Here is an 8,779-nt window from a genome sequence, read left to right as displayed (position 1 = left end):
AAGTGTGCAAGAGGCTTGGTGCAGTGGACCGACAGTTCCCGCTGCGACTGTTCTGGAACCCCTAAAGTGCCTGGTTAGCGTGGTAATAGTGTGGACAATGGGGTCTGATTGGACCTGACTGATTGGCAGCATGTGGGTGGATGTGGTGCCACTGAGGCAGCCAGGGCTCTGTGCTGAGCCGGAGCAGAACCATCCTCGTGGTGACAACTATAATGGGTTGTGATGTGCTGACTGAGCACTATGGGGGTCTGGTGGGATGCTCTGTTAGAGGGAGAGAGTGGGACAGAGGGAAACAGAGARAGCGACAGAGAGAAAGAGAGAGAGGGAGAGAGGACAGAACTGGACAGAATTAGCTACTTTTGTTTAAACGTGTATGTGCATTGGAGCTGTACTGTACAGAGCCATGAATCTACATATACAGTAGAGCACGGCTTGGAACGCTGCTCGTCCAATCAGCATCCAATATCCAAACAACTAGTGTTATAATACTCATCAAATGCACACATACAAACACACACACACACACACACACACACACACACACGCAGAGATCTCATGCTGCAGCTGAACCAAGGAGGTCCCTAGAAAATCAGGCTTCCACAGGATGCGGTGGCATATTTCTGCTTTACCAAATGAGGAGAGTTACAAACTACACACCAGTCAGAGTTATAGTTAAACTACATCTTTAATAATAATAAGCTTTGCAATAGCATTTGACTTTCAACAATTAACTATTTCTAATGAACCGTTGAGAAGTACCACCAGAAAAGTACAAAGATCTTTTATAGCCAAGATACACCCCTCTCAACTWACACTGACGAACCACAGATCTTAGGAACAGTTCACAAATAAATACCTTTTCTTGAGAAAGGAGCATTGATAACATTCGCTATAAATTATTGTTCCGTTTGGTCCCTCAGACGAGGTTCTAATCTCGTTCCTGGTACTTCATAGTACAAAAACACCAACTCATCCAATGGCATATATCAATTGTCAACTCTAGATACACCCATCTCAAGTAAACCCCCTCTTGACCCCACTCCTGGACAAGCTCACTGAGGGGAGTGAGCCTCTAGGTCATACACTATCCCAGGATAAGTGTAAGATGAGAGAGGACATACAATGCTTTCAGACATTGCCATACACCTCCCCCCAATGGGAAAAGGAGGGAGTGAATGGCGCACAGACATTGTGGAGACAAGTAATTGGTTCCCCATTAATCACGCCATCCTTTCACATGGTGATTTTTTAAACATTTTTGTCATTTAGCAGACGCTCTTATCCAGAGCAACTTACAGTAGTGAGTGGATACATTTTCATTGATCCCCCGTGGGAATCAAACCCACAACCCTGGCATTGCAAGTGCCATGTTCTACCAACAGAACCACACGGGACCACAGAGCTGTTAAAGTGGCCTATCCACCTCATTTTCCAATGCTTTTAAAAAACATGGAAGCGAAATGCCAAATGCGGAAACAATGGACACAACTTCCTCCGTGCTCACGCATTATTATAATTCATATGCGTGCCACTAGAAATCCATGCTGATGTATCATGACAAATCAAATCAAATCAAATTTTATTGGTCACATACACATGATTAGCAGATGTTAATGCGAGTGTAGTGAAATGCTTGTGCTTCTAGTTCCGACCATGCAGTAATATCTAACAAGTAATCAAACAATTTCACAACAGCTACCTTATACACACAAGTGTAAAGGAATGAATAAGAATAAGTACAAATAAATATATGAATGAGTGATGGCTGAACGGCATAGGCAAGATGCAGTAGATGGTATAGAGTACAGTATATACATATGAGATGAGTAATGTAGGGTATGTAAACATTATATAAAGTGGCATTGTTTAAAGTGACTAGTGATACTGTATTACATCAAGATGGCAAGATGCAGTAGATGGTATAGAGTCAGTATATAATATTGAGATGAGTAATGTAGGGTATGTAAACATTATATAAAGTGTCATTGTTTAAAGTGACTAGTGATACATGTATTACATCAAGATGGCAAGATGCAGTAGATGGTTAGAGTACAGTATATACATATGAGATGACGTAATGTAGGGTATGTAAACATTATATAAAGTGGCATTGTTTAAAGTGACTGGTGATACATTTATCACATCCATATTTAATTATTAAGTGGTAGAGATTTGAGTCAGTATGTTGGCGCAGCAACACAATGTTAGTGGTGTGGCCTGTTTAACAGTCTGATGGCTTGAGATGAGAGCTGTTTTTCAGTCTCTCGGTCCCAGCTTTGATGCACCTGTACGACCTGGCCTTCTGGATGATAGCGGGGTGAACAGCAGTGGCTCAGGTGGTTGTTTGTCCTTGATGATCTTTATGGCCTTCCTGTGACAGCGGGTGGTGTAGGTGTTCTGGAGGGCAGTAGTTTGCCCCTGGTGATGCGTTGTGCAGACCTCAACTACCCTCTGGAGAGGCTTAACGGTTGTGGGCGGAGCAGTTGCCGTACCAGGCGGTGATACAGCCCGACAGGATGCTCTCGATTGTGCATCTGTAAAAGTTTGTGAGTGTTTTTGGTGACAAGCCAAATTTCTTCAGCCTCCTGAGGTTGAAGAGGCGCTGTTGCGCCTTCTTCACCACACTGTCTGTGTGGGTGGACCATTTCAGTTTGTCCGTGATGTGTACGCCGAGGAACTTATGTGGATAGGGGGGTGTGGATAGGGGGGTGCTCCCTCTGCTGTTTCCAGAAGTTAACGATCATCTCCTTTCTTTTGTTGACATTGAGTGTGAGGTTATTTTTCTGACACCACACTCCGAGGGCCAACACCTCCTCCCTGTAGGCCGTCTCGTCGTTGTTGGTAATCAAGCCTACCGCTGTAGTGTCATCTACAAACTTGATGATTGAGTTGGAAGCGTGCATGGCCACGCAGTCATGGGTGAACAGGGAGTACAGGAGAGGGCTGAGAACGCACCTTTGTGGGGCCCCAGTGTTGAGGATCAGTGGGGTGGAGATGGTGTTTCCTACCTGGGGGCGTCCCATCAGAATGTCCAGGACCCAGTTGCACAGGGCGGGGTCGAGACCTAGGGCCTTGAGCTTAGTGATGAGTTTGGAGGGTACTATGGTGTTAAATGCTGAGCTGTAGTCGATGAACAGCATTCTTACATAGGTATTCCTCTTGTCCAGAGGGGTTAGGGCAGTGTGCAGTGTGATTGCGATTGTCATCTGAGCCATTGAATTGCGAATCTACTTTGTTTCTATACTGACGCTTAGCTTGTTTGATTGCCTTGCAGAGGGAATAGCTACACTGTTTGTATTCGGTCATGTTTCTGGTCGCCTTGCCATGATTAAAAGCAGTGGTTCGCGCTTTCAGTGTTGCGCAAATGCTGCCATCAATCCACGGTTTCTGGTTGGGCAAGGTTTTAATAGTCACCATGGGTACAACATCACCAATGCCCTTGCTAATAAACTCGCTCACCGAGTCAGCATGTACATCAATGTTGTTGATGTTGTTGTTCGACGCTATCCGGAACATATCTCAGTCCACGTGATCGAAGCAATCTTGAAGCGTGGAATCAGATTGGTCGGACCAGCGTTGAACAGACCTGAGCACGGGCGTTTCCTGTTTTAGTTTCTGTCTATAGGCTGGGAGCAACAAAAGGGAGTCGTGGTCAGATTTGCCAAAAGGAGGGCGGGGGAGGGCTTTGTATGCGTTGCGAAAGTTAGAGTAACAATGATCCAGGATTTTACAAGCCCGGGTTGCGCATTCGATATGCTGATAAAATTTAGGGAGCCTTGTTTTCTGATTAGGCTTGTTAAAATCCCCAGCTACAATAAATGCAGCCTCGGGATATGTGGTTTCCAGATTGCATAGAGTTCCATGAAGTTCTTTCAGGGCCGTCGAGGTGTCTGCTTGGGGGGGGATATACACGACTGTGATTATATTCGAAGAGAAATCTCTTGGTAGATAATGTGGTCGGCATTTGATTGTAAGGAATTCTAGGTCAGGTGAACAAAAGGACTTGAGTTCCTGTATGTTGTAATGATCACACCACGACTCCTTAATCATAAGGCATACAACCCCGCCCTTCTTCTTATCAGAGAGATGTTTGTTTCTGTCGGCGCGATACGTGAAGAAACCAGGTGGCTGTACCGACTCTGATAACGTATCCTGAGTGAGCCATGTTTCCATGTTTCCGTGAATGTTGCAATCTCTGATGTCTCTCTGGAGGGCAACGCTTGCTCGGATTTCGTCTACCTTGTTGTCAAGAGACTGGACATTGGCAAGTGGTATACTCGGGAGCGGTGGGCGAAGTGCCCGTCTACGGAGCCTGACCAGAAGACCGCTCCGTCTACCCTCTTCTGCGGCGCCGTTGTTTTGGGTCACCTGCTGGGATCCGATCCATTGTCCTGAGTGGTGGACCAAACAGAGGATCCGCTTCGGGAAAGTCGTATTCCTGGTCATAATGTTGGTAAATTGACGTTGCTCTTATATCCAATAGTTCCTCCCGGCTGTATGTAATGAGACTTAAGATTTCCTGGGGTAACAATGTAAGAAATAATACACAAAAAACTAAATACTGCATAGTTTCCTAAGAACGCGAAGCGAGGCGGCCATCTCTGTCGGCGCCGGATGTGGAAATCCACCATATTACTGTCCTGCTAATGGGCCTGGAACTTGTAGAGGTGGATAGATTATTATTCAGGATTTGTGTGGTTGGCCGCGTAAAGAAGTCAGACAGGAAAATATATTTTAAAAAATTAAAAAAGAAAGTTGGATGGGCAAGATTGTTCTCTGAGTCAATGTGGAGTAAAGGAGGAAGTGCCCTTGTTTCTCTATTTACCAGTCTTTCCATTAAGTATTATAGTCAGTTTCTAAATGTTGAGAAAAAAATGACTGGACAAGTTAATGGAAACAGCTATTGCCAGTTGGACTCAGTCTTCTTAGTCTCTGTCTTGTTTTCCTGATAAACATTGTAAACGGCATATTATGCTTTTATGTCACCTCCTCTCTCCTTCCAGGTCATTTATAACTTTCTCTGTATCTGTACACCACACTCTTAGACAAAAGGTTTCCAAAGGGGTTCTGCGGCTGTCCACATGGGAGAACCCTTTCTGGATCCAGGTATATCTCTTTTAGGTTCCATGTAGGGAGGGGTTCTCCCCTTTTGGTTCCAGATGGCACCTTTTTTTGCAGGAGTACATCTATCTTTCATTTCCCTCTGCCTGTCTCTTTCTCTTTCTCTCTCCATTATGCACCTGTCTTCCTCCCTCCTTCACTCCCCACACATCCTTCCCTCCCTCTCTGTCTGCAGTTCCAGGAGGAGGACAGTGTTTCCAGCAGACACAGAGTCTGAGCTCATCACATATTTATTTAAATGTCACATAGTGACACCTTAATTACAGAACAGTGGATGAAGAGGGAATACAGCCTTCACAACTTCCTGACACCTCTGTAAACCTTACCTCTCACTTTTTCACTTTTCTCCTTCCCTTGTTCTCTCCCTGCTTCTCTCTCACCATCCCTCCCTCCTTGCCTTATTCTCTCCCTCCCGATCTGCCTTTTTCCCTCATCCGCTCTGTCTGTCTGTAACAAAAGACAGAACAAAAGAGATAGACGGACAGACACACTGTATACAGGTAACAAGGATTATCATGAGGTGGAATGGAAGGGGAAAGGTGAAGATAGCAGTGTGGCTATGTGTTGATAAATAACTGAAACAAACTGGGTGAACTTGACCGAAGCAGTTGCCAGAACACTGCAGCTGTTTCCAAGGAGACAGTGGCTAGAGAGAAGAGTGACTGATAAAGTTGCACACAACACAATAGCACTGAACACTTGGTTCCATCTAGCAATTGTTAGATGGTCGTTCAGACCATCAGAAAGCCTTTTACAGTGACAGATCACATTTTCCATCTGGTCTGGTTCACCGCTTTCCTATTTAGTCGTCTGACGATGTCGCTTGTCATTTCAAAGCATCTCTAAAATCTCCTTGTCAGACGGTAGAACCCAGAAACGAGACAAGATGGAGAATTCGCCATTTTAAAAGCTTCTGAGGGCCATTGTGAGTCATTTGGAAATGTCACAATTTAAATCCATCTAGAAGTGGGACAGTGTGTGAATAATTAGAATTTCATCGTTGTAACGGCGTTCCTCTCTCTCTTCATAAGAAGAGGAGGARTAGTGATCGAACCAAGGCGCAGCGGGTTGTGAATACATGATGAATTTTATTTACAAGACAACGAAACAAACTATACTWGAATAAACTAACAAAATAACAAAACGAAAGTAGACAGACTTAGTACGACGAACTGACATAACACACGCAGAACGAACGAACAAGAAAATAACCTACCCATAAATGACGAATGAACAAAACAAACCGAACAGTCCCGTATGGTGCGACAAAACACTGACACGGAAGACAACCACCCACAAACAAACATTGTGAACAGCCTACCTAAATATGACTCTCAATTAGAGGAACGCCAAACACCTGCCTCCAATTGAGAGCCATACCAGGCAACCCTAAACCAACATAGAAACAGACAACATAGAATGCCCACCCAAACTCACGTCCTGACCAACTAACACACAAAACTAAACAGAAAACAGGTCAGGAACGTGACAATCGTAATCTTAATGTATTCCAACGGGCATAGAGAGCATTAAAAAGAGGAGAGTGGGTCTCCCTTYTCATAGCCTTTTCCTGCAGTTAAATGACCTAGTGGCCTCATGGGTGGAAAGTTAAAATTTCATAATGAATAAACATATATATAGTTTTAAACGCCAATGTTTCTTTGTCTAACAGTTTTGTTACATTTCAGTCTCCTGTGATGAATATACAACAACAAATGTAATACATTTCAACTCTATATCTGACATGGTACAGGTGTCTTCTGTTTTGTAATCCCATAACCATATGTGACCCTGATTTAGCCCACTGCAGTTAAAGGAGATTCTCTATGGGCAGTTGCTATATACATTTTTATGAAACAATAACAAAGCAGGCACCGCCCCTCTGTTTTGGTAAAAAGCTAATGGACAGGTCTGGAGAAATGTAACCACTTTCAATGGACAACAATAGTTAGGCCACTCCAATGTTTGTAAACTTTACCAACATTGGAGGAGTCTAAGTATTGTTGTCAATTAGTTTACTCCAATTAGGGGAGGAGTGGTAGGGTTAGAGGAAAATAATGAAGAAGAACAAAATATTTAACAAATATTTATTTAAAATTATATATATGTTTACAAAAGAATATATGGGGGATTGGAAATGATGCAGACAATTATATTGATAGAAGCCACAATCTATCTGCAATATTAAAGCTGACCCCCCCCAAAAAAAGAATACCTATTGATACAGAATAGCTATTGATACAGAATACCTATTGATATAGAATACCTATTGATTATTGAATGTTACTTGTAAATACCTCATGAGTTTCGTTCAGCTGTTACACCCCAACAGAACCCCAAATAAACGTGTTTTACTCCAATGTTGCTTTTCTTTTTTAATTGGGGGGGTTCAGCTTTAATATTGCAGACAGATTGTGGCTTCTATCAATGTAATTGTCTGCATCATTTCCAATCCCCCATATATATGTGTATTTATATATACAGTTGAAGTCAGCCAAATACATTTAAACTCAGTTTTTCGTAATTCCTGACATTTCATTCTAGAAAAAAKTCCCTGTCTTAGGTCAGTTAGGATCACCACTTTATTTTAAGAATGTGAAATGTCAGAATAATAGTAGAGAGAATGATTTATTCCAGCTATTATTTCTTTCATCACATTCCCAGTGGGTCAGAAGTTTACATACACTCAATTAGTATTTGGTGACATTGCCTTTAAATTGTTTAACTTGGGTCAAACGTTTCGGGTAGCCTTCCACAAGCTTCCCACAATAAGTTGGGTGAATTTTGGCCCATTCCTCCTGACAGAGCTGGTGTAACTGAGTCAGGTTTATAGGCCTCCTTGCTCAAACACGCTTTTTCAGTTCTGCCACAGATTTTCCCAGCCACCTCGTTGGAGAGAAAGCTATGCTTGGGGTCATTGTCCATTTAGGAAGACCACATTTGCTTTAACTGTCCGACTGATGTCTTGAGATGTTGGCTTCAAAATATTCCACATAATTATGTCCTACCTCAGATGCGATCTCAGTTATTTGGTATTAGTTGCACGTCCCCCTCAGCAAAGCACACCACAACAAATGATGCGCCCCCCGTTCCTCACGGTTGGGATGGTGTTCTTCAGCTTGCAAGCCTCGCCTTTTATCCTCCAACATACGATGGTTCTATTATGCCAAACAGTTCAGTTTTTGTTTCATAGGACGAGAGGAACATTTCTCCAAAAAGTAGATACTATTGTCCCATGTGCAGTTGAACCGTAGTCTGTCTTTTTATGGCAGTTTTGGATGCAATTGGCTTTTTACTTGCTGAACAAGCCTTTCAGGTTATGTCGATATAGGAATCGTTTTACTGTGGAATAGATACCTTTGTACTGTTTCCTCCAGCATCTTCACAAGGTCCTTTGCGTTATTCTGGGATTGATTTGCACTTTTGCACCAAAATTACGTTCTATCTCTAGGAGACAGAATGCGAGTCTCCCTTGCCTGAGGATGGTATAGACGCTGCAATAGGGTCCCAATGGGTGTTTATGTTACTTGCTCCTATTGTTATTACCAGATTAACATGGTACCTTATCAAGGCATTTGATAAAATGTGCCTGCACCAGAGGATCGAAACCAGATCCATTGTTGGAGGATTACAATATTTTTCTGAGGTCTTAAGGCTG

The sequence above is a fragment of the Salvelinus sp. IW2-2015 genome, unplaced genomic scaffold (assembly GCF_002910315.2).
Source record: "Salvelinus sp. IW2-2015 unplaced genomic scaffold, ASM291031v2 Un_scaffold3090, whole genome shotgun sequence".
NCBI lineage: Eukaryota > Metazoa > Chordata > Actinopteri > Salmoniformes > Salmonidae > Salvelinus > Salvelinus sp. IW2-2015.
This window is presented reverse-complemented; position numbering follows the sequence as displayed.